Source organism: Cygnus olor, chromosome 1, assembly GCF_009769625.2.
Source record: "Cygnus olor isolate bCygOlo1 chromosome 1, bCygOlo1.pri.v2, whole genome shotgun sequence".
Classification (NCBI taxonomy): Eukaryota; Metazoa; Chordata; class Aves; order Anseriformes; family Anatidae; genus Cygnus; species Cygnus olor.
In genome coordinates, this window is record NC_049169.1 from 136,142,177 (window position 1) to 136,169,662 (window position 27,486).

General features: G+C 40.1%; 1 long non-coding RNA gene across 4 annotated transcripts; it reads left to right on the forward strand.

Annotated features, from left to right (window-relative positions):
* The first annotated feature begins 10 nt into the window (after window positions 1-10).
* Window positions 11-27,486, forward strand: LOC121058664. Of its 4 annotated transcripts, XR_005814290.1 has the most exons (8): window positions 143-306; window positions 756-1,998; window positions 8,311-8,474; window positions 14,416-14,514; window positions 14,890-15,212; window positions 18,726-21,063; window positions 21,157-21,825; window positions 23,455-27,486. It is a non-coding gene; the product is annotated as an uncharacterized LOC121058664 (long non-coding RNA). The 4 variants fall into 4 exon arrangements; XR_005814285.1 differs by lacking the exons at window positions 756-1,998; window positions 23,455-27,486 and having other exon boundaries at window positions 21,157-21,486; XR_005814286.1 differs by lacking the exons at window positions 756-1,998; window positions 21,157-21,825; window positions 23,455-27,486 and having other exon boundaries at window positions 11-306; window positions 15,369-19,177.

Here is a 27,486-nt window from a genome sequence, read left to right on the forward strand (position 1 = left end):
AGGGCGGGACCGAGGCGTAGCGGGGAAGCCCCGCCGCCAGGTTTAGGGGCCGGACCGAGTCCGCCCCTCGGAGCCTTCTGGGCGCCGCGCCCCAGAAGTGGCCCCGTCCCCTCGACGGGGCGAGTCCTGGGCTGTGGCTGGTGATGGCGGGGTGCGTACTCCTGCAGCTGGCCTCGGTTCGGTTTGTGCCGGCAGAAGCCTCCCTCACGGGGTTGGTGCCTCTTCAGCCCTTGTAGGGCTTTGCCGGCTGGAAAAGTGGAAGGACACCGAGTTTGTGAATTACCCTCACCAGTTCGTAAACCGATGGTAATATTTTTTCCTCCTTGACTGTTCCTATTCGAGTAATCTTTAGATTTAACCCGCGGCAATAAGGAGTTTAACTCTAGTAGTAAGCTTAATATCTTAAAATTATGCTGTGTTTTAAGTTAAGGATAAACTTTTCCTATTAAATACCTGAATTGCAAGAGGTGGTGTGTTTTTTTTTTTTTTTTTTTTCTAGCTCTTAACATTTACAGAGTCAACATTACGTAGCTTGCAGCAGCTTCCCTTTTTCTGGAGGTAAAAAGACTGAATACACACACGTGCCTTTTGGTGTAGTCATTAATGCTACGTGTATGTATATAGGAAATTATTCACATGCCTAAAGGATGTCCTCTAACAGTGTGTTTGTTTCTAACTGTTGCTAATCATCAGCACTATGCACTTCTCTATTTAATCGCTTTATACTAAACGACATGTATTTATTTTTTTTCCAGGAATGTAGAACTAGCAGAGAAAGCCTACTTTACCTCACTGGGATTACCACATCAAGTCAGGCCCATGTAGTTTCCTGTTTCCAAAATTAGACTTTGTTGAAGTTACCATCTTCAGATGAGATAGAAGCAACCTCCTGTTAAGACAGCTGTGAGATAATTGCACTTCATGCTGGAGCTCCTCCTAATTCCTAATGGTTTTCAGTTGGCTCTACCCTTCAGGCAGTGATACAGTTTTTTGCTTCTAGTCATTATAAAGCTAATAAATTTTCCAGAAACACCAACTTTTTTTTTTTTTTAATTTTACTAATCTTTTGATCTGAAGATATCACTGACTTCTTGTGAAACTGAGTTCAATTATTTGTGGTTACCGGCTTTTCTTTGTCTGGAATTTTGATTAACAAGAACACAGTCCTTATCATTTCATGTGTAAAGCCAACTCATCTGAAAAAAAAAAAAGTACTGGGGCTGTTTTTTTGATTGTGTGAGTAATATGCGTAATCTGAGAACCAATTCTGATGGCACCTACATCTACTGTGCTCATGCTGCAATGCTTGCCCTAGCAGTTCTCTTGCTCTGTCTCCTGCCCATAGCCTCCACCAGGAAGCATCTGCAAGAGGTACCTCAGAAGGAGGTTAAAATCATTAAGGTTGGAAAAGACCTCTGAGATCATCTGGTCTAACCATCCCCTTGCCACCAGTATCACCAACTAAACCATGTCACAGGTTATCTTAACACTTACTTTTAAAGAATGCGATCTTTAAAAAACACGCATGTTCTATGGTTTCGCCTGAAGAGGAATATGACATACAGCAGAACAATAAAGGTTAGAAGTTGTAAACCTAAACCTAGATAACTGTATCTAACTTGAACATACCCTGATGCTAGCAGCTGGAGGAAAAGAGTTGGCTCTGAGCTATGGAGGTATATGCTCTTTACTCAGTTTCCTCCAATTCCTCTTCTGAAGTAAAAGCCTTATAGCTCACTTCCTGCCCGAGTGTAACTTTTTGCCCGTTTTATCTGTGAGCCTTCAAACTTTCAAGAAACAGAATAATTCTTTGGATGTTTGGAGAAGCAAAGGAAAGACAAATAGTTTTTTATTTGCTACAAGCAAAGTCTTCAAGGAGCAATTAAAACCTTGCTGCTCTGTCTCCCAAGGACAGCTTTTGGAAGAAGGGGCCACAGCTTCTGCCACTATGTGGTGAAGCAGATGGGCAAAAACATCACTAGGGAGAAAAGAAAGGAGGTGGGTAGTATTGTCAATGACAAAAAGGTATGCTTTGATGCAGAGGCACATTTAGTTACTGTGACAAAGTTGGTATGAGTACAAAAGTAGCCCTGGAAATTGTTTCCTTTTTGCTTTCTCTATTCACCAGAATTTGGCAATACTGTGCAATTAATCTTTTTGTTTCAGGTACCATGTTTCTGACACCAAGAATGCCCGTAGGCAAGGAGCGTGTCTGGGTGTGCTGGTGTTGTAGTTATGACCTTGTCTAACAGCATGCATTGGAAGTTTATTTGCCAGGAGTGCCTCTTACTTTTTCAATCAATTGAAAGTCCAGCTGAACTGCAGGGTTTCGGTGATGGTTTCCATCATGGCATCCACCAAGGCATAGGATCTGATCTTTATATTTCTTCCTGATGTGAGGAAACAAAGATGCAAATTTATCTTTAATTTTATAAAATATTTGAACATGTGAAAGCTTATTTTCTCCCAATGTTTTCATACTTGTGCTGTGAAAAGGGGAAGGGGCTAGTTCCACCAGCAAAGATTCCTGTAAATTAATGTAATATTTTTGCAGTAAGTTGAAGTTTTAGCGTCACAAACAAGCTGATATGGTATGGTCAGTCAGTAGAATCATGATTTTCTTAAAGAGGATGAGATATAAAGCATGTAGTACAAACTGTTAACTTCCATTTGGTCTTTGTTTGAAGACGATAAAAACTGCATCAAGCAGCAGTATTATTTCCAGTTCTGAGGGTATATTTAGAATGAGCTAGAGTCCAAACAGGCTACAGAATCTACTACGTAACCTTTGCTGGCTCTCATGTTCTGTGCTATTTTCTGATGCTCTCTGCTCTACAGGACAGAAGAGACATTAAAGCACTGCAGGATTTCTTCTTAAGGATGCAAATTAGATCTCTTTACAACCAGTCTGTTCAATAACAAAGATCTTTTAGGAAAGAAGTTTATGTAGGATATATGTAGCTCCAGAACAACCTCTGCAAAGTCAATTACCAGATCTCAGTCACTCAGCTTTTCCTTCTGTAAATGCTCTCTATGTTGGTACCACTTGTTCCCTGCCAGTAGCAGCGATTGTTGCTGTATGTCTGCATGACTTAAAGCGCTAGTTCGGGTTATAAGGCACCACGGCAGCTGAGTTCTGACTTCTGCTACTGTAAAGATTTCTCTTACTGTAAGTATAAATCGGCTATTGTTTCCTTTTCACATTCCCTCCAAAGAGCTTTGTACTTTGTTTTGTTGGGTTTTCTCTTCCACTAACATCTGTAAATACTTTGACTACACTTCCTGATGCTGTAGACCATCCAAAGATCTTTCTGTGTCCAAAGTTTAATATGTTCTTTCAGGACAGTTCATAAAGAGAAATATGATTTTATAGATTGTTTTTTCTTCTTCATATTAATCTACAGTTGAAGAGGCTTTAAGTGAAAAGTTGTTAAAATAGTAAAAGTATATTATGACATGAATGCCACTCAAAGCATAATTCCATAATAGAACATGCAGCTTATAGATTAATCATAGAAACACAGAACCCTGAATTGGAAGGGACCCACACGGGTCATTGAGTCCAACTACTGGGTCCACACAGGACCACCCAAAAATCAGACCCTGTGTCTGAGAGCATTGTCCAAATAGTTCTTGAACTCTGGCAGGCTCAATGCTGTGACCACATCCCTGGGCAGCTTGTCCCAGTGCTCGACCACCCTCTGGGTGCAGAACCTTTCCCTAACCCCCAGCCTGACCCTCCCCTGTCCCAGCTCCATGCCGTTCCCTCGGGTCCTGTCGCTGTCCCCTGAGAGCAGAGCTCAGCGCCTGCCCCTCTGCTCGCCTCGTGAGGGAGCTGCAGGCAGCCATGAGGCCTCCCCTCAGCCTGCTCTGCTCTGGGCTGAACAAACCAAGGGACCTCAGCCACTCCTCAAGTCTTCTCTAAACCCTCCACCATCTTTGTTGCCCTCCTTTGGACACTCTCTAATAGTTTTATGTCCTTTCTATACTGTGGCACCCAAACCCACACACAGTACTTGAGGTGAGGCCCCACCAGTGCAGAGCAGAGCAGGACGATCCAGCTAGCAATGCAGAGGCCTGATGCACTCCTGGGCATGGTTGGCCCTCCTGGCTGCCAGGGCACACTGCTGGCACATGTTCAACTTGCTGCCAACCAGAACCCCCAGATCCATTTCTGCAGGGCTGCTCTCCAGCCTCATGTCCCCCAGTCTGTACATACAGCCAGGGCCGCCCCTTCCCAGGTGCAGAATCTAGCACTTGCCTCGTTAATCTTCATATTGTTGGTGATTGCCCAGCTCTCTAATTTGCCAAGATCTCCCTGCAAGGCCTCTCTACTCTCAATGGAGTCAACAGCTGCTCCCAGTTCAGTGTCATCTGCAAACTTGGTATACATTTGCGTCCTGCATCTAGGTCATTTACAAAAACATTAAAGAGAACCTATTTCTCTTATAAGAAATGGTTGGGTTTTGTTTGTTTGTTTGGTACTTTTTAAGCATAATTCTGTTTTATTAGAAACAGAGGGATATTTTATTCTCTTGGTAACCCTTTTTAAGCAACCCACAGCGACAACCTTTAACATGTTCTTCCTAGGTCATGTGGAAGCTCAACTACTTTTATGCATATATCAGCAGAATAAAAGAAGGCTGTCAGTCAGATTCGTGGTAATGATAAAAGAAATATATAAGTAAATTAATTTAAATACCTATAACTATAGGTACTCATTGATAATTCTTTTCTGAGTATCTTAATAACTAAATCTTGAGGAATTAAATTTTCTACAGTTTTCTGAGCGATCTCTTCTTTACTGTTTTTCTCTTGTCTTATGAATTCTCTTACTTAATACATGAAACTGTGACTCTTGCTTTAATGCCAACTTCTTTTTCTTCTGGAGTAACTCACACCAGTAGAATTGGAACTTGTAGCCTTTTATTAGGATCAGGTGTTAAAGAGCTAGCTACCCACCACCTAGGGTGTTGAATTACTTATATATAAGCAGTGGCTTTCTTAAGATATTTTATAGTTCCTTTGAAAGATCTAGTGATGTCAGAGTAGGCAGGTTATAAAGAGGTCTTCTTTGTTAGTATTAATTCTGTGGCATTTTTAGGCTAAATATTGTGTTGTGTTTTTTTTTTTCTTTTAGTTATTGTTTTGTATTTTATTTGGTTCCACTTCTGTTAGAACATTTTTTTAAAGTTACTTCAATGTATTAAAGTTTCTATTATTTATTAAATCTTTGCATTCACCTTCTTCGATTATTGGATTATTTTCTTTAATTCCTACTTCAGAAGACTATAGTATCCTTACTAGTAAGGTGGGTGTTGTGTTTTTGTTTTGTTTTCTGTCTAGACAGCTATTTATAAGAGTTCGTCCTCAGAACAGCATGGGCTAGAAATACCTAATCTAGCATAAATGCTGAAAGCAACCTGGTTGTAGCAGTATACAATAAAGATCTCAACATGGGCCTAGCAATTACACTGAAAAGGTTTTGTTGTTGTTTTTTTTTTTTTTTTTTTTTAAAGATAAAACCTTACACAGTATGTATGCTGTGGAGTGGAGGTATCCAATGAAAGTTATGTAGGTCTTCTCTGTAGCTGTAGCTCTTGATTCCTCTAGTAATATGACAGTTTGATAATAGCTGAGAAATCTGTCTTTGTAATTTAACTGCTGAGATTCAAGTTTCACTGTCTACCACATATTTTTTGAAACCTGTTTCTCCTATATCTGCATTTCATCATGAAACTGTTTTGAATATTTTAAGTCTCTTTTACTTTAATGTAAATATTTGGCTTACTGCTTAGAAAACATCGCATACCGTTCCCGTTTCTGGTAAAGTGACATTTTCAGTAATGAAGTGTTTGTTCCTTTTGAAAAACCTTTGAAGTCCAATCATTTTTTATTTTATTTTATTTTTACTTATAAGGACAAAATAGCTCAATTTTAAGATGATAATTTAGGGCTGGTTTTGTATGTTCTTTTCCCTGATGCTAAATTCTGTTAGTCTCTGCTCTTTAGAGAGGAGGGAAGGAGAAAAACTGACTAAACCAGTTCTTAAACAAGCAAAAGCCATGTTCAATTTATACTATTTGATCAAGCTGCATCCTTCTGAGTTTAAATGAATGCAATTTAGTCTCTCCTGTCATATATTGGATGTGTTTTATTCTATAAAACAAGAATACATGATTATGTGTTTTAGCTGTTCAGGTACTGGGACAGTTTACTATATTATCTGAACAAATCCTACTTAATATTTTAGTTGCTGTTTGTATTTTCTCATCTAAGGAAAAATAGCTCATTTCTATAAACTATTAAACCCTCAAGAAGTAAAGCAATATTGAAATGCCTTCATTTTCAGCCAGTGTGCTGTTTGTTATATTCCCAGTACTGACATTGTCTAGACAGTAGAAACATGTGGAAAGTTCCTCTTTCCTTGAAAAATCTTCCTTTCAAGTTCATGTATGCATGTCTTGTTGTTTTGGAATCAAGCTTCCCAAAAATATCTTTCCTTTAAGGATTGGGGTAAACGGTCATACATGTCATTGTGTGTGTTTGCCCTCCTTTCTTTGCAGCAGGAATCTAGCGCTGGATGATCGCTGCTACGAGGGGTTGCTTTCCTTCATGCCCTCTGAACTGTTCTGCCAAAGCCTCTTCCAGCATGTGCCACAAGGCCACCTGTTCCAGAGACACAAATGGGACCAGTTGCTTCTAGGAGCAGTTATTTTGACACAAAAGTGCATGAAATATAGAATTGACATGAATTAGGCATTTCGGAGTTTATCCAATGTGGTAACCTCAGGTTATGTGCTGTGCTGAGGGCTCAGGTTAGAAAGCACTACTTTAAAGCAGGGAAGAAAACCAAGGTTTAACGAGAGCTAATTTTTCTTCTATGGCTTGTCGTCTTCTAAGTCTCCACCTGTTATATAGCACAGGTTATGTAAATGCTCAGTTTCATAAACACAGTAAGGGTGTAGCTGAATTCTTGAAAGAAGTTAGCAGATCTGACTAACATGGTGAGAATTTAGCAGCCATTTGTGAAGGCATTTCACTCCTAATGATTTTTGTGTATGCATGCTAGATACATCACATCAGGGCAAAATCTTCTGAGCTGCATTGATATAACAAAAACATCTCTGTATTTGTCACTTGGATCTCCATGTAAAAATCCTTCATTAAGATGCTATGGAAAATGCTGATGGCAATTTCAGCAGTCTACAGTCTAGGCAGGCATGTGCCTTTTGAGTTGTTTGTAGCAGAATACAAAAGCAGCTGCTCCAGAATGCTTTATGAAGTGTACTGTTGTTGCGCTCAGCTTCAAAGCTGTTAAATGAATGCTTTGGGCCCAGGCATAGTTTGGTGGACAGTGGCCTCACAGAGGTCTTTGCACAGTCTGGCTATGGACTCGATGACCCAAAGAAGTTCAAGTCACTAAGTCATTTGTGTGTATGGAAAAACACTATTTTGTGCTTATGCTATGTGGTAGACACTGCCCAGTCTCAAAAAGACAGAGCTATATAAACAAAAAATCATGGTAGCAGAAATCATGCAGTGCTTTAAATAAAGAATACACAGAATTAATTTACACCTCCACAGAGTAATAATAGTACTAGTTAATCTAAGTATATCTTACCAATGAGTGCTACCTTTAGCCCAAGAATCCAGACTTCTAGCCCCTTGTTAGTGTCAGCAGTTGCTTCTGCTTTGAACAAAATGGTTATTCTACCTTAAACTCACCTGAACACAGTGCATACCTGTTACCTCCTGCCTCCACACAGACTCACAGTACGATCCATAAGTACGATTCTCTCACCCCCACACGGTGTTCAATGCCTGTCTTTCAAGCATGGGTATTTATGTTTCAAGTTAATCTTCAGAGATACACAAAAGATTCCCTTTCACACATGGGGCAATTAAAATAATTACTAGTCATCCGTGGTCTCAGGAACAAATGAATCCAACTAGTCAAGTGCCCACCATAGCACTTAAGAAGGTGCATAGGAAACGTGTTCTTATTTCCCTTTTAAAAGTCCTGTGTAGTTCTTTAAAGAATAGTTTCCAGCATTAGAGCGGATTTCCTGCTTTTGGATCATTCCTGTGGTTTATCTCGTCATCTGTTTAGGAACAGATGACAGTCTGTGTCTTTGTGCTTGGTGATGCCTATTAGCTAGCTCACAAGGCTCCCTCCTCAGCTCATACAGCTTTTTTTGGATCGTGACACAGAAATGCTTGGCTGTCCTCGTGCACTTTTTTGGTGAACGAAGTTGATTTCCTGAGTTTGGTTCCTGAAAGATGAATGTTTGTGTCTTTCCCTTGCAGCTGTCCGTACAGCGCTGCTGCAAAAAAGGGTATAACAGTGGAGAAGCTGAGATACTCGTCTGAGTGGAAAAAATCAAAAAGTTGAGGAGTTGCTGATATTTATGTCATAGTCCAGATGAGAAGAAACTAAATGAAGTTTAAATTATTCCATGGTTCAATTTACAGTAAGTGATAACATATTTCATAGATTCATTGGTTGATTCACACTTGAACTTTCCTTTTTTAAAAGTTGTGATTTAAAGCTAGTTGCAGGAAGGGAATAACGTTTCAGGTGTGGGTTGTTGTTTTTTTTTTTTTTTTTTTTTCCTTACTAGAGAGGGAAATAGTTTTTCCTCCTGTTCTCTGTTAATTATTTGCTTCTTGTTTGCTTCTGTCTTTCTGTCTCCTCAGGAAAAAACAAACAAACAAACAAAAAAAACCACATATAACAGAAAGGCACTTAGTAAGCCTAAAGAATTCAAGTTCTGTTTTATTATTTCCTTAAAGGACATCTTATGAATAAGCATTTATTTGTTTGTATATGAATTTGTTGCTAATTCTGGGATCTCTGGGGGCAGGTCTGCACTGTAATTCTGAGCAAGAAAATACACAACATTGCATTCTTTTCTTGTAGTATTTTTCTCTTACAAACTAAAGGAAATACAGAGAACTTAGCTGCATCTTACTAAAGTAAACTTACTATTAATTTTTACTGCCTTGCAAAATTAAGTGGTAGTAAAAAAAAAAAAAAAAAAAAGCAGAAATATGAGGAGAAATGGTATGTACGTGATATACAACCCCCCCAGCTGGAACACCCCCTTTTCCTGTCTTCTTAGTGTAGGAAAAGTCATTAAGCCAAACAATACAGCATTTTCCATTTGAGCCTATAAAATCTGAGTTCATAAAACAAACTAGCATAACTGTACCTGCCTTGGGAACACTAGCTGTGAATAACTTCTCCATAGAATTTAAGAAATGTGGAAAGCAAGTGCCATTTGAGCAAAATAGCTCATGCATTTGTCATTCCCACATCAATTTTTCCAACACGTTTATTTTTACACTGTTCTTTTCCTAAATGCCCAGAGTGCTATCAGAGAGCTTAAACAAATGGGAACAAATCTGCCTGCCTTTTTTTTGGCAGGGGTGGAGTGGGGATTGGAGTGAGGTCTCACCAATCCTGATAGGAACAGATTTCTGCACGTGGTGCTTGCTATTACAAGGTTAAAAATCTCAAAGCTATTACTGCTTGCCTTTCCTGTCATTGCTTTGCCTTCTTTTTGTCATATGCTGTTCCATTTTATTGTATTATCTCCTTCTTACCTATCTCGGTAATTGGAAAAGCTGTTTAAGTTTGCCCCTGCTGTCTGCTGAGAGTGCTAGACAGGAGCCAGCAAAGGAATTCACTGTGTCCCAAGTTTCAAGCCCCCCTAGCTATGTCTGGCACTCTGGAGTCAGAGAGGAGACCACGTTGAGATCAGTCTTGTGCAGAGACTGTACCTCCACACCCTTGTAACAAGATTTTTGTGATTAGGAATCTGAGGCCCCAGGGCTGAGAGAGGACTGCATTACAAACGGCGACTGGGAGACCAGAGCCGTGAGCTACGCTTCAGGGTAAGCCAGGCATCCAGAACAGATACAGCTTGCTATAGATGTAGTCTGCCTGAAGTCAGGAAGGATGGTTTATCTATCTGCTTAAACTGAATGTATAAAGTACCATATACTCAGCAGAACTTGCTGTTGTTGCTCATATGTCCTTTTGTGCACTTATTTTAAGGCGTACGGAAGAATTAATAATTTGATGAGGGTACCTAAAAGCAATCCTTTCTAATAAGCCATCATGACTTCTGAAAATAACATGATCTGTTTGGGAAGAGAGTGAGAACCTGTACGATGGGTAAAGGCCCAGATTCTACTGGTGTTTACGTGCGGGCGTATAGGCTGTAAGAGGTTATGCATTTGTCTAAGCTTCTGTGGGAAGGAGTGTATTTCAGAATTACCTGCAACCAAGTTGAGATGTCACTGAACAGTTAAAAAGCAACTACACCAACCAATTTAAAATCAAGCTGGAGTTTCTATATGTACAGCTTTATGCTTGCCAAGACTTAAAAGAAGCTAAAACTACCTAGTGTTATCAGATGTGGAGGAAGGATCAAAACCGTGAATATATATCTATGAATGAGGTATTGCATTGCCAATTTTTATGCTGTATCTCATTCCTTGTGCTAAACCTGGCCAAACCCTAATGATTAAGATGATTATGCATCAGTTTGGGCTTTGCTGAGTGCAGTGAAAGACTTAAGTATTTTAAAGCCAGCTAAGAAAGTGGTTGAAATCATGCTGAAATGATTTGACCAAATCTCAGAGTGGAGGCAAAGTTTATAGAACTGTCCAGGACACTTCTACCCCTATTATGTATTTTACTATTACCAGTTCTAGTTGACGTCTGCTTTTATATATATATATATATATATATATATATATACATATATATACAAACACACACACACACATATCAGCAGATATAAACATTTTCAAAATACTAGAACAAATGCTAAATATAAAATACTAAAAAAGCTACAACTTCCTTCTCTCTGCACATTAGTAAGAACCATCTGTGTGCACACATCTGGGCTTTGAGTGACAAATATTTGCCACCTCAGTTGCCTCCCTCCAGATGCATCCTGCTAGCATGGGTTCCTACAGGAGACTACTGTGCAGTAGGGCATTATGAACAGCTGAGGCCTGTAGTTCTGATGAGCTTTCAGAGAAAAGCAAAGAAAGCTGCACGTAGCTTCTGTGAATATTGGGAGTGTAGCTGTGGGGAATGAGCTGTCCTTTTATAATTAAACTAGCTAAGTCCTACAAGGTGCCACTGCCTTTGTGTTTGAGTACAGAATACACAAAATGATTTTTGTTTGGTGTAAATGTACAAAAGAGGACTTTCCACATTTTGAGCAAATGTAGTGATTGTTTAGTGATGAAAACAGAGAGCTTAGTAGCTGAGATTCCTGTTTGTATTCCTGAGTTGTGATCTTGAAAATATCAGACTCTCTTCCTCTTGTTTCTTTCCATAGCTTGGTAAGTGGACTGATGTCCTTGAGACTATAACAATTTTACCTTCCTGCTACAAAGTTCTATTTTTTTAACAAGCTAAAATGTTCAGGATAAAACCCTTGGATGCAAGCATTGTTGATGTACTGGATGACTTGAGCAGACCGTGGGTTGCACTGAAGTGGAGTAATTTCAGTGTTCCTGAGTACAGAACCAGGAAGGTTACCAGTCAGCCTTCTCAGCTGAAGTTACTAGAGCTGAAAAATGGACCAAAACGTTATAGCAACATCCTCCAGAGGCTGTGCAGTTAGCAAGAGCAGGCAGCACACTGAACTTCATCTGTGCCTTGTTGCATTTCAGTTCTGGGGAATTGGCAGCACAACGTGGGCAACACCAGAAAAATCAGATGTTTACAACATGTTCTTTCTCTAACATAACAGCAAGCAACAACCCATTGGTTTCCAGAGGTTTGTCTTTGTACAGAAGTGTCATCACGTATCACCCTCTGTCAGCCACTCTCAGCAAGAGCTTCCTATCCTGCTTCCACTTCCTCTTTGGTGCTGCTGAAGATGGCATGGAGAAGAAGCAGGTAGAAGCAGCTCTTCCTTACTGTCTGAAGTGCAGCTAAAAATACTCTGAAACACCTTCAGATCCACAGTATTTTTCTCTGCTGCATTAACTCTACTCACCATCCTAAGGGTGGCTAATGAAAAGGAAAATAGAGCTTTGCTTATCCATTTGTCTTATGGTAATGAATTTTCTGCTTCAGAATTAATGCTGGGCAGGAGAGGATGCATGCGGAGCATCAGAACTGACAAGTTCTGTTCTGGCCCAGTGCTTTTGCAGTGAACTTTTTAAACTCTGCACAATGGGATTTAAAGAAAACATCAGCTCAGCACATCAGTTCTACTGTTTTATTGTCAGGCTGAAACGGCTCACTTGGCAACAGCTGAATGTCTCGTTTGTGCTGTTCTTGCACATGCCTCTTCATCTTTATTTACAAACAATAAGTTACAGATCTTCTTTTAACTTTTATACAACTCTTAAAGATAGCCATATCACTTCCAGCATTTCTTTGTTTATAAAATTAATGACACTGTAACCTATTGTCTCTTCATTTAACATCTTCCTCGTTCCTGTGAGTTTCTGGGTAAGTTCAATTACTGTATTAATTCATGGTAATAACATAAGATGTCTTTCCCCAGATAGCAGCATTTCTTCAGTGAGGCACTTATTTAATGATATAAATGATTTTACAAGTTCAAAAAAGTATAACATATGCACAACTAACCTGAAATATATAAAATCACTTATCCAGCTAGTACCACCTAAACTGGAAAACTAGAAGTTTGTTTGCCCCCTTGTTCACGTATTCTAGTTCATTGTGTGGGAAGGCAAAAATCAGCACTTGATTGCTTGTTGAAATTCTCAGGTGTCTGGCTTGCAGACCCTTGATTTACTCAGCGTTAATTTGGGGTCAAGCTATTTAAGAGCTAGGAAACCTGCCGTAGGAATGGAGGCGTGGAAGAAAATCATCACATCCTCACAAAGTATGTTCTTTCAAAGTAGGACTTTTTTGCAAGGAGCAGCATGTGAATATGCATGCATTTACTGATTGTGTCATCAAGTCTGTTTTCAAGAAAAAGAAATCATTTGTGTTGCCATCCTTATACACAATTTGGGGAATTTCTGCATATCTGCTATTGCTGGAAGAGTCAAGTGGAGTAGCAGTGAGCTGAAGTCCAATCTTCTCCAGAGTATGGAGGAGGGGCTGCCACTGCTTTGCCACAGAATGGTGCTGTCTGCTAACAGAAACCCAATATAACTTATTTCCCAACTGTAGTCACTGTCTTTGTGATCCAGCATGCAAACGTTAGGTGCTAGATTTAGCTACATTCATTGTTAAAATAAAACTGCAGCTGCCTAGCCTGTATGCTAAAAAAGGTACAGCCAAAGGCCTTCTCGGTTACTTCCACTTTGTAGTAAGGACTGAGGAAAGAGGAAGAGGATCTGCAGCGGGTGCTCTATTTGAGCAAGAGGATCTCTGAGAAGCTGTAACACAGACTGCCTATAAAGACTAAAGCACAGTGCTGTCATTTACATTAAGGGATTTCCTGCTTGAGTTTTTCAGCTGATTTCATCTGCAGCATTATGTTGTGCCACTTGGGTAAGGCACATGCACGGTGCCAAAAAGATCTTAGACACGAGTTGAAACTTTCTTCGTTCTCCACCCTCAGATAAAGGAAACTGTCAGCAAAGCGCAAAGAACAAAGATGTCTATGACTCATAAAACAGATTAATGGGGTTTTTACTAGTGTGCCTAGCTTGGGCTGTGTATAAAGGACAAAAGATGTCTCAGACCATCCCTGGTCAATTAAGCAAATGTGGGATTCAACTGTAGTTATGCTTGCCATTCATACTTGGAAGCTGATTGCAGTTGGAATTTATCGTATCTGTTGTTTTTCTTCATAAAATCTTTTTTTTCAGTGTAGCCAATAGCTGTGGGCCAAAATGAAGGCATGCACACATACAAAAGCCGTGGGTTATATTTTAATAGGGATCCCTACTGCTTATCATTGCTGCTTTATGTAATTGTCTGGAAAAGGTCAGCATAGTTTGTGCTGCAAACAATTGAAGCTGAAATTTTTTTATTTTTTTTCACTGGACTTGTAATCTTTTGACTAAATACAGTATGAAAAAGGAACTGTGGAAAAACTGAAGCTATTCCAGCCTCAGGTCATTGTACCTTTGTTTTTAAATTGTTGTGAATCTAACTAACAAAGTTAGTCCCAAATAACAGTTGGTTACAAAATGTGTCATTTAAAGACAAAAAAAAAAAAAAAAAGTTCAGATCTTTAGCTCTAAGGCCAGTCCCACACTGCTTGGCTGGTTTGTTTCTGTATCTCTATTATAAATTCTGTGCTATAATATCTATAATTTTGATTTTGCTGTCTATAGCACATATGCAAACAGTCATCTTCAGCATGGCTTTTTATGTTGATTATACTTCTCTAATTACTTCTGTAGGCTTACCATAGAATATAAAGTATTTGCTTTGCTTTTATCTTTGTGCAGTTGTTCAAAGCAGCTGGCTGGTTGCTTACAGACATTTCAGGGGGAGGGTTCCTGTTGTTAACCGACTGAAGTTGGCCTCTGCTGTCACGAGGATGATCGGTAAGAAAAATTCTGTGTCAGCTTTTATTTGAACTAAAGTGCATGCTAGAAGAAGGCCCTTCACCAGTCCAGAGGTGGCACCAGCAGAGGGGACCACCCTTAGGGTTCTTCAGCGCTTTTCCCCCTTACTGCTTAATATGCAATAGATGGAGTGTGAGGACTTTTCTTCTAGTGTTCCTGGAAAAAGTGCAATTTCTAAATTTCAAATTACATTGTCACCACTGAAAAGTACATATTGCTAGTTTTGCTGTGTTTGGGAAAGCAGAAATATAGAGAGAGATGCACCACAGAAACATAGCTGAATTGCTGTGAAAACATGCAGCTCTTAATGAGGAAAGGCAGCAGCTCCTCATACCCACATTACTTCTCGAACAGATGAATGGGTCTCCATTGGCAGTCCCCAGGCAATTTCTACCAGGGGAGCCTGGTAGCAATTCCCACCCGCTGGTTTCAGATGTACCACCTAGCACCATCCCGGTATTGAATCAGGTGAAGACCCAGGTCACATCTCTCCTGGAAAGCTAGACACGTGGAGGAGTCACAGTGTTTTCAAGAGATCCCATAACCAAGGTGACTGAGAACCAAGATGTGCTATGGTCTTGCTGTGGAGTACATCTGTCTTTCTGGGTAAACGTAGTTAGTCATTGATGCCCCAAAACTGAAGGCAAGGCTATTAGCCAGGAAGTCCGTCTATACAGGTAAGGAGAAAATAACATCTAGGAGACTTGTTTTGAAATTGCAGTGGCAGCCAGAAAGACTGCCTTTTGTCACACCTTACGTTGCTTTCATAAAATATTCATAGAAACATGTGAATGGCGAGCCGTAACCAAAGCACGTTTTATTTCTAAATGCAGCATTCTGCCAGTCAAGGGAGATGCATGGCAGGTTTCCTTACAGCAACAGAAGTTATAAGACAGCTAGCTATCCGGACAGAATTAACCTAGAAGTGAAGTCTTCGTATCAGTAGGAACTATGCATTGGCTTGGATTTTATTTCCTCTTCGTAGCCTTGTTTTGTCCCAAACTGTATGCAATAAAATGGGTTAATTATTCATATTTTAATTGTGTTTTGTGATGAGTAGAGCTTCCTGGGAGCAGGACAACTGTGTGTACATTAGTTTCACTTACAGAACAACGAGCTTATAAACAGAGCAGTACTTTACCTCCTCTGAGGTTTGTTTTACAATTATCAGGCATTTGCCTCTATGTGTTTACAGAGGTGCAAAGGTCAGATTAACGTCTGTAGCACCACCTTATGCACTTGTGAAGAGAAATATCCATCAGCACCTGTTAGTCAGGACCACTGTACATAATGCAGGTTTGTAGAGATACTCATGCCTGACTGAGGTGTTCTCCTCCTGCCAAAGCCAGAAAAAGCAGAAAAGCATGGAAAGCTAAAAATTCAGTGTTGGCAGGAGGGCGCAGACTAGGGTTTGTCCTACAGTTGAGTAAGAAACTTTCCTTGGTAAAGGGAGAAAAAAAAAATGGACCTCAACTGAGGGTGCAGTTATGGGAAGAAGATTGGCTCCTGCTGTCTTCGAATGCTCTGGGCAGTCATGTAGTGAAATGCAAAGGGGCCTTGCAGGCTATACAGCAAGTGTTATTAGCGGTGTCTTGTGTTGCCTCCAAAGCTTGTCTGCTTGTTTTGAATAATTTTGTGTCCCAGCAGAAAGGCCAGAAGGAAATACAGGCACAGAATTTAATTTTCTGTGTATAAGAGAACAAGGCTGGACTCTGCATGAGAAATATTTGGTAGGGAGGATCTGAAATTAGTCATGGCACAGAGTGGCTTTTGTCTGATGTAACCGGCTCATTTGGGATTGCAAAGTCAGCACTTCAGCTCTCCTAAAACTGCCTGCTGGAGCCTTTTGTCAAAAGATCAAATACTACATGAGAAAAATCAGCACATCAAAACAATTACCCTCTGGAAGTAAGTGAGAGTATGGCAAGATAAAGTATCAGAAAAGGGCAGTCCTGTGTAAGGCAAACTGGAAGCAGTGCAAGGGCATGAGTAGCGAGTTTTAGTCATCAGTATTTTCCGTGTTCCTCCTGTACATCCTGGCAGAATCCAGTCCCAGGCTTGTGCCAGAGGCAGCTTTGCAGGAAGGGCACTGCACAGGGCACAGCCACTCAGCTGGATGCGTGAAGGGGCCTGAACTTTCTGGCTGAACGAAGGCTGACCTTTCTTCTCTTCCCTTGCTCCAGAGAGCTTTGTTGAGTGATAGAGCAGCCTTGGAGCATGTGTTCTCCCAAAAGCATGGGGGACCACACTTCTCATGGGATTCCTGCATGCTCTGGGTTTGGTAGCAGGCTTTGGAGCAAAACCTCAGTCAAGAGGGATTATTCCCAGAGTCCTTCCTGGTACTGACTAACATCTGCTGAATGACAAGATGCCAAACGGTGTGGTTTATGTTATTATTCCCTTGAAGGGAGATTTGCTCCTCTATGCAATTATATTACTTTATTCTTATAAGTCTTTTACAGGCTTCTGACAAGCAGAAACCTGGAGTACCACACTGGTTGACTTGATTCTGACTTAGCAGCAGAGAGAATAGCTGCTAAGCTTTTTCTGGGCTACAATTTATTTATTTATATCCTTAGAGGATAAAAATTACCAGATAACTGGAATTCACGGACCATCTGTTTAAGACTGTGCCCTTAGTGAAGTCCAAATAAATAAACTTAGCCCAGAGAGTCTTGCCAGGGTGAAGGTACTCTTCCCTGCTGCACTATTTGTGCATGGCAAAGCCCTAGCACCTATGTTTTGTAAAGCTGCTTGACTGTCAAAGTCCCTAGTCCTGCTGGAAGCAGCCCCTCTGTGAGGTGTGCTGCGTATCCTTCAAGACCAGTATAGCTGCAGTGCAGAGGCTTTCTATTTCCATCCTGTCCAGACACTGCACAGATGACAAAATCAAGTGTTCAACACCTGATAACATAAAGAATGCCTTCCCTTCCCTTCCTTCCCTTCCCTTCCCTTCCCTTCCCTTCCCTTCCCTTCCCTTCCCTTCCCTTCCCTTCCCTTCCCTTCCCTTCCCTTCCCTTCCCTTCCCTTCCCTTCCCTTCCCTTCCCTTCCCTTCCCTTCCCTTCCCTTCCCTTCCCTTCCCTTCCCTTCCCTTCCCTTCCCTTCCCTTCCCTTCCCTTCCCTTCCCTTCCCTTCCCTTCCCCTCTCCAGAAATTTTAATGGGTTTAGAAGAAAATCATAAACATCTGCATCCAGATATGAACTTGCCAGTGAAGGAAAGGGATCTGTTGCCTGATGGACTCTTGGTTGAGTGATGCAGCCTCTCTCAAACTGAAGCTGAGATAGTTCTATGTTTCTATGAGGAGTATGCATCACACCATGCAGAATACAAAAATGCTGCTCCTACGTAATAGGATATTAAGTACCAGTCTAGCTTCTTAGCAAGCCAAAAACCTGATGCTTGAGGCAGGAGTAGGCAATACCAGCCTATTTCCACTACTGTAGAATTGGTCAGTTCTTCTTTCAGTTTATGGAAAATCGTAATATTTAACTGTCACTATTTCTGGACCTCCAGCTCTGCCATGCACGCATAGCTTTCTGTTGGGTTGGTACTGTTGAGGCTACTGAAAGACAGGACTAAAAATACATATTGAAGCTAGAGTGACAGACAAGCTTTTAGCAGATTTTCTGAAGTAACAATACCAACTCGAAGCTTTCCTACTCCTGTACTCAAGACAATGTACTTAAAATGTGATTTAAGGAGATGGAGTCCAAAGCATGGACTTATAAAAATGTCTGTCTTTATCTGGCCCAAACTTCTGAAATCCTGGAATATTTGTCTGTTACAGTTGCACTGCTCGTGGCAAATCTAACAAGTCAAACATCCTGGGCTCTCTTGCTGTTTTCACCTCATGTCAGTATAACGAAGGAGAAAGCTAAGAGAACAGTAACAGCAAATGAGAAGTTAAGAAAAAGTCTTGCAGAATAAGCATGCCCATTTGTCTTTTGTCAGCATGGTATGACTCACTCAATGGAGATCGTTTCATTTCCTTCCTGCGTGGAAAAAAAACAAAGGTTTTACAATTAGAATATAGCTGCTTTGTTCTAGACTAAATTTTAGTTTCTGCCCAGGAAATTCATTCTAGAGAAAATAACGTGAATGCCACTTGCTAACTAGGTAAGGAAAAGCAGAGTAATAATGTATACTTTATCTCTTACTTTTTGTACCTTTTCCTGTGTGTTGCTTCAGTGCTGCTTCGACAGTCCTTCAGGAGTACTAAGCAAGTATGGTATGTCTGTGCTTTCACACAGTCTGTCTTCACCAAGCTATGGAGTGGGTGAGAAGCATGTTTTGAGCCCTTATAATGAACCTTCCCACAAAACGGCCATGGATGTAAGAAGCAGAAGGACGAGATAAGCCTGGTGGATTCAGAGCTTTCAGCCTGGGGAGGTGCCCAAGGGAGGTGCCCCAGCTCTTTGGCCTGTTTCTATATTTTGCACGAGGCAGTCTCTGGGTAAAATGCAGAATGACTCTTGGGAATCGTGTTTATGCCTCTTCATGAAGCTGGCATGTAATACAATAGAGATCTGTGTATTCAGACCAGAAAGATAAACACATCTATAGATAAAAGTAGAGGGAAAAGCTAACTTGCAGTGATCCTACAGCTTTTTTTTTTTTTTTAATGGAAAATTAAATATTTGTAAAAAGAAATGAGTGTGAGTGAATTAATTTTGGTTAATATAAAGTAAATTTCACTTAATACATAGATATAAACATTGAAGGACTATTTAATAGTATGGTAGTATATCTGAGCTAAACATCTGGCTTTTAGCTGGGCATTAAGAATGACAGTATGTTCGCAGGACACCAGAGTAAGCATTCCATAAATATTTACTACAAACACATTGTTAATATTTGATTAACATGAATGGGCAACAGGCAGATGTTGTTTTGTTTGTTTGTTTTTCTGTTTAATGTTGTGACTGTTGTTCATTTAAGTTACTTTTTTTTTCCCAAGGAAAAGGATGCAGAAAGAAAGTTTAAGTAGCTTAAAACGATGAAGTTGTCTTTGCTGCTAGAAGAATTTATTTTTATTTATTTTTTTTCAGTAAAACGCTAACATGTGAACACTCTCACGAGATGAGTGGCAAATTAGGTAGATGTCATGGTGTAAGACTTTCCATGCAGATATGTTGAACTTGTCCAGTAAAACAACATACCATTTGACAGATGATGGTTTTCAAAAAGATTACTGCATTTATACTGCTGGATATGTTATACTGCTACATATGTTCGGAAGAGCCAGATGAAGTTGATGCAGTTCCAGCTGCTAAATTCAAAAAGTTTACTGGGAGGCTCAGCACATGTAGCATTTGGAACCGCAGACTTGCTTCTTAGGTACCAGCTAAGTGGGTTCTGTGTACGTTCAATGCTGAAACACTGCAATGCGCAGAGTAATACATGAGGGCAATGTTGATCTTGATGTCTCGGATACGCATTCATTTGCGGATACTTAGTCCATAAACTAAGGACTATTTCCGCTAGCCATAGATATATTTTCTTTACGGGCAACTTCAATGAGCATTTAAGTTTACATAGCAAGGAAATAAATAACATTAATGCAAGCAGCTGTGTTAAACTGAGTAACTTTTCAGATAAAGAGAGCTGCTTAGTGAAAATACTGAAAGATGCTGACATTTGGTCTCAGGTTGCAAACCTTTCCTTCTGTGTTAATTAGTGGCACTTGGAATTGGAAATAAAGTCCTTGGTTTTGAATGGGAGAAGGGGTAAAAAAAATATTCATTAAAGATGATTTGCAAGTGCAAAATCTTCTTCACAGCTTCTCAGCTACTGGTTACCACTCCCTGCAGGCCATGCATTCCTGAGGCTTGTGGTTCTGGCAGAGCAATTCCTCATTAGTGTGGGCTTCACACTCAGCTGTTTTAGGAACAGAAACCATGTACCTAACAGACAAGTTTTGTGATAGACTAGGATTTCTATAAAAAGAGGGTGGAAACAACTTCAATTCATGAATTATATTCTATCAAAAGATTGTCTTGACATTTGCCATTTAGTATTGTACCTGTTGGATTCGTAACTACAACATTTTTGTAATTGGACCTATGGTTCTCTCTAATGCAGGATTTCTTTGCTGCGCAGTCACTGTACTGAACACCTTGTAACATCTTTAAATGAAATACAACTTTATTTTTTATTGAATATCAACAATAAGTATATGAATGTATATGATTTCCTTTCTAGTGTTCTCAATAAGTACGTTACAATCTCAAGTGCGCTTCGTGGAGGTACCTGCATTCAAAACGATTCTCCATGCTGTCATCTTTTTTAAAAAAGCAAACAAACAGATTCTTCCTGGTAAAATGCATGCAATCTGGCCAATAAAAGGCAGGTAGACAACTCTTCTTAGCACTACAGCTTTCAGAGCAGAAATAAATTGCTGGGAGGAGTTTTCCTAAAACTAGAGGTACTTGGCCAGCCACTGTTTACATTTTCATCAGAGCTCTGAAGCCAGCATCTTCAGCAACGTATGAGACAGTGTGAAGGAGCTATTTTGAAAAATGGCAAGGTGTGCTTACTTACTTTAAATGTAACTTGTAGTTTATGATTTCCATACAGTGCATAGTGCAATCTAATCAACTGATCTCATACTGTGTTTCAGATTCACAATGATCAGGCACGACAGGCGCTCTCCTCAAGACATGTTGACACAAGGCTGCTGGGAAATGGTGAATTAAACTGTACATCCATGTTTTAGGAGTCTTCTGAGATGCTGTGCCTCTCAGACCCACAGAGGCATGATCACAGTAGAAATGGGAGGTGGAGGGCTTGCATGTGAAGGCTTGTTTCACAGACCTCACTACCTCTTTGGAGGAAATATGTGAATCCAGATGTGCGCAACAAATTGCTTTGGAGAGAATTCTGAGAACGGCACATTCACGTTTTTCATGTTTGTCACTGACTTAATACGATTAATTAAATGTCATTTTCATATTGGCTCATGTTATCTTTCTGACACAGGTACTTAAACATAATTCTGGTTATTCTTTTTAATATACCCAAATCGTTATTTGCATAGACTAGATAAGAGCAAGGACCATCTGTGCCTGCGTTTGTGTGTGAGTAACAGCGTGCATGTGTGCACTCACTCACAGGGGGAAGCGTTTGGGAAATGATCAGCACATAGCAACAGAAAACAATATTTGTCATTTCTGTTTATGAGGTGAACCCCTTTAAAAGTATAATGAAGTGACTGAAGATTGAAGACACACAATCACGAAACTGTTGAGGTTGGAAGTGATCTCACTGCTGACCCTGCTGCTCAAGAAGGGTTAGACTGCACAGGACAAGCCTAACACTGACCACTACATACATGTTGTATTATAAAACAAATAAACAAACAAGCAAAGAACAACAACAAAAGAAACTATGGTAGTGGCTTAGAATCATAAAATCGAAGTCAGTGCATTTTGTCTTGCTGTACTCTGTACTTACTATTCACAGTTTGTGTTCTCAACTGTTTCTCTAAAACCATGACAGTGATGAATTAAGGGAAAAAAAAAAAAAAAAAAGGATTCTCCCTTAATCACATGGTTCTAAGAGCTGAAATTTATGACAAAACCATATATAGAGAGATTTTTGAATTACTGCAAACAACGTGTCAGTTCCACTCTAGACTCCACACAAAGTTGTGAGGGCTGGAATTAATAGCCCACCATTGAGAGAAGCAGTGGTTATAAATGAACTACTTGGGCTGCAAACAGAATGAATTGCATAACCAAGAATTTCTTCAGGCTTTGCTCAGCTCAGAGACGAAAGCTAGCCGCTAGCTTTAACACAGCTGCTGTGTTAGGATGAGGCCACAGCTGATCTTAGCTACCACCATGACTTTTCTAAGGTAGTGGGTCACCCATCTTCATATGGTTTGATTACTTCAAAACAAGGTGTAGGGTGAGAAATGTTGATAAATTACTTCTAAATGATAAAATGTTGACAATTATTCATTGCTTCCCTCTTCTGGAATCTTCACATTCTTGCTTATGCCCTCTGCATTTTCAGCACATAACTTTCAGTGATTCATAGCCATCTCCTGTTTGTCAGCACTGTCATTGTTTCCCTTTGTTTACATGTACCACACCCTGCAGTTTTTTAAAACATCTGTTTTAATTCATTTAAGGACTCCATCAAAATCCTTCAGATATGGGACTTTTCCCTTTTCATGTGAGTAATGTGTCAGGCGTGGTACATCTAGGTTTCCTAAAAGTTCAGTCCTGGGGTTGGGGTCTTAGAACAAAATGAACGGGTACAACCCCAAGATTGTCAGGTTGACTTTTTTTTTCTTTTTTCTTTTTTTTTTTTTCAAAGATCCTGTTAGGTCTGTTTTTGACTGCAAAGGCCAAGGGCTATAATTCACTTAGAGGTTCACTACTCTAACTTCTCTACAAGCTTACTTTGTCATCTCTGGAAAAGCTTTTTATGCCTTATTAAAGTAAGCTTGATCAGACTTGATAAGATTTCCTAGAGGAGGATTTTCAGTAATAACTTTTATTTATTGTTGGTTATTTCCTAGTGCTATTTATTTGCAGGTACAGGACATCTTATCTTGGGCTCTTCTAGCAATTTACTCTTTTAAGATCTGAATTTCTATGTGTTTTCTTCTTACTTAAGTGAAGTTCAGAGGAAGGAAAATCAGAAGTTATAATCAATAAATACTAGCTAACAAAAATAAACCTTCACTTTTAACCGGCAAATTTCACAATCCAATTTGTAATCTGCCAAGTGGAATTAGAGGAGAACTTCACAATATTTCTGAAGCTTCCAAGATACTTAAAATCGCAAGAGTAGGGTAGCAGAAAAAAATAGACTTCAACTACTTGGACTTTCTGGCTTTAAGGAAGAAAACACACGTATGTGTTGACTGATACCTTCAATCAGATATATTTCCATTATTTATTACCAGGAAACTGGAAAATATGAACTAATTCCTGGAGTGGGTCCTTCGCTTTTCCTGTTAAGGATAACTAGCCCTATAGAGCTAAGTACTGAGGAAAGTTCTTGAAGCCTTGCAGAAAGGAAGCTGAGCGGAGCTCCTTCTCCCCATTCCCATACCTCTCCCATCGTGTCTCCTGTGGGCAGTGCTCCTGCTTCCTTCTCTTTTCAACACCATTTGATTCTTCCAAAGTTTCATCTTGTTTCCATCTGACTGGAAGAAATGATTGAACTGTAATCCAGGGCACGAGAGAAAGAAGAGTAGTGACTTGCTCCTGTCCCTGTCTCTCTCATCAGGCATCTTGCAATTGGATGTAGTGGATGCCTGGACCTGTCATGCCCTAGAAACTCTAACAGATATTGGTTATAAAGCATAAACATCAGGACTGCAAACTGCACCCACGGTGTCTCAGACCTCTGCTATGGCAGAGAGGAGAGATGGCTATGGCACAACACCCTGCCACAAGCCAAGTCACCTCCACAGGAGAGCTGTCTGCGTTCAAGCTGGTCACTGATCTCTCTGTTAGGTGAGCACAAGACTCTGCTGGGACAGCAGAGGCTGGTGTTTGTGGAGCTACACAGTGTGGCCAAGGTGGATGTGGAGCTGCACATGGTGACTTGGGATGTAGCGTTGGGATGTGACAAATCCGTGAAATAAGGGGTGACAGAGAATCAGAGCTTCAGTTTCTTCTCCAGTGCACCTTCTCTGCAGTGAGCAGCAGGTGAAGAGAGATGTATGTAATATGTATGTGTGAGCTGTTCCGTGGCCCTGCTGCTGAGGTTATCAGGAAGTCGCAGCTGGCAACATAAGATTTCTAATAAGGAAACATGCTATAGTGTGTTGAAGATAACAGGAACATTCTGCTGGGGAAAAAAGCAACCAGCCACAGTACAGAGGTCATGCAACTTGACCATGGAAAGAGCAGTTTGTAACAACTTGAATAGGCAGAGCCTGAGTGCTTCAGGCTGGGATGAACACTACCAGTTGTGCGCGTGCTCTTACTTCAGCAATGAGTACGCAGAAATGATCACTGCTTAACCATATATTATTGTACACGTAAGTGTATAATATCATTTATGGCAACAAACAATCCATGCTTGTGTCTCACTTGTTATCCTCCCCTGAGGCTTCATTGTAATTTGGATATAACTGCCTGTCCTATATACAGAATAAATTAAAAAAAAAAACAACTCTCTTTACAGCCATTTTTTTTCCTTGAGCAGCAGCAGTAAGAAGGCCTCAAAACTAGATGATGAGTCCATTGTCTTTGCATTTGTCATCACCTATGATTGTAGTGCCTACATGATAAGTAGTTAATGACAAATTGTATGAGGAGTGAAGATGCATTGAAAAATAATCATGATTAATTTGCTTTTCTTTTACAGAAAGTTATTACACTCCACAGCCCTGAAGGGAAAATCATAGCAAGGGAACAGCTGTTAGGTCTTTATACAAATCAGTCTAGCAGCCTGTTAGGTAAGTCTTTGGAAGAGTGGCAGAGGAAGGAAATAACAGTTACAATTTTGTACAGCAAAATCTTGTTATGAGAGAACTCTTAGACAAGATAATGATATTGTTCTTTGCCTCATAAAATACAAAAGTTATGAATTTCCAAGCATACATCACAAAGCCAGCTCTTAATAAGACACGCAGTCTTGTCTCAGCTGCAGTACAGAGCCTATAATAGGGAACTACACAGCTAGCAGCCAAGGTAGCTGAGATGTCATGTTAACACTAACCTACCTCCTTGGAGAACAAGTAAAGAGCAAAAGGGCGCATGGTCAGCGTTCTGTGTGAGCACTGTAATGAATGGATGTTGCCAAGGGAAGAGCTGATTTTTAAGAGCTTTTTTTTTTATGCTGTTCATCTGTGGCTCACAACCGTAGCTAGACTGAACTTAACTGAGGTGAGTGCCTCTGCTGGCTGGGGGATCTGCTCTATTAACTCTTGCTGTGGTTAGACCCAACTCACAGATGTACACATTCTTCTGTATCAGCCTTTGAATCTGGCATTATCCTTTCATCCACTTTACAAGTTAAACTTTAGTTCCAGGTAGCATTCAATGTGGTATTCAATGACCTTGCAAGTTCTTGGATATCTAGACTGTAAGAAAATCCCTGAAGCGACTGGTCTTATTGATGAAATAAGGAGTGATCCAATGATCTGTTTGGGGAAATGAAGTTCCAGGAAATATGTCTATGAAGAAATGAAGAACAACAAATGTCTTTTGTTGATAGCATTTTCTTCCCTCTTCTTCCCTGCCCCAGTTTTTGAAGCAGCAGCATTACATTCCATTAGCATGTTGCTGAATCTTTCTTTTTATTATTTCCTGTCTCATTTTCTTCTTGATTATGCCAAAATATAACGCAGTATGAAATTTTATGGAAAAGCAGCAGATAGAAGTTTAGCAGAGGAAGCTGACATCTGCATGCAAAGAGGTGTGTAACGTGCTGTTTACCTTCCCAGGGACATTTTTGAAGGGTAGCTGCCCTGACCCAGCTCTACACAGTAGAGATTAAATCAAAAAAAAAAAGTAACAGCAGAAGAAAAAAAAAAACAAAAAACCACTTCCTCCATAAATCAGCCTCCGCTTTCCAAACTGTAACGGGCTTGATGCCAAAGACTCACAATTCTTTCTTCCAAAATTAGCTTTCCCAGTCTCATAAAACACACCTGCTTCCGAGTGCTGGGGAAGTTTTAAGAACTGTTCCAGTTCCAGCAGAAGAAAATATATCGAGGCCACTGTAGACAATATAATTTACTACTCTAATTGTTGTCACAGCTAATTGTTTGCTAAGTCCATCAGAACACTTTTCCTTCTCCCTCCCTTCTTTCTCTTTAGCTAGGAATATACAATGATACCTCTTCCCAGATGGCCTCATTTTTTATCCCGTATGTAAAATATCTCTATTTTTCAGAGTATTCCTTTGGGCTACCAATGACTTGGACAGACTGGCAAGTTTTTTTAGTAATGCTTTGAAATGAAATTTCCAGAAATGCAGCCCTCCCAACTCTCCCAAATCCCTGTATCTTCATTCTTTTCTTCTTATTTTACTGCTACTTGCTAGCTCAACGGTGTTACAGGGAGAGATCAAAGCATTGAAGTGGGAGGCTAGTCCTGGAAATATATGCAAGGAAAGCAAAGGAAGTGTGGGCCAACAGAAGGAAAAGAAAAAGTCCTACCAGAAATGGAGCATTTGTCATACCAACTTTTTAATTTGCTGGAAACCTAAGAAGAAAAAGCACTGGTGATCACTCCTTTCTCTGATTTTGCTTAAGAGCCAGTCTGAGGAAAACCAGTCTCCTCAGGAAGGAAGCTGAACCAACATTTCTAACCCACATAGCAAAACTTTGATTAGTGGGCACATGGTTATCTTTTCATGGAAATTCTCATTGCCATATTTGAAAGATTTTTAACTTCATATGAAATTATTATAGTTACTTAAGAGAGCAGAGCTCACATGCCTCTTCCAGATGTGATGTGCAGGCTTCTGCAGCACTCTGACGGGTCTGATTCTCCACCTTACTCAGTGAAATTTTGAAAAAGTTTCAGCAAAAGAGGTTGAAAGAACCTCCCATCAGCATATCTCAGTGGCCAGCATATACTCCTGGGATTTGAGTGTTGTGTGGAGGACATTTGAACTTGAGCTCTTTGTAGCCCAAGTAAGTAATTCCAGGAAAAAAAAAGGTGTCATCTTACCCTCAGTCTCCTCTTTTGACAGGCATTGAAATCCTTTCTAGCTAAGGAAAGAAAGAAATATGATCTGCGGATTCTGAGTAAAATTAGGAACTTGTCTGCATCTCCCTTGAGACAAAGCTTATTTTGTGTTTGTACTTTGAACGCTGGCCTCTATGGCACCAAAAATGCCATCTCTCTGAAGCTAATTGGGAGAACATAGGCAGTACTGGGCGCTATGTTAAGTCCTCTGTGAATATTTACCTCCCTACAGCCATTTGTGAGAATATCTAATAAAGATACTCCATTAATCAGCAAAAACAGAA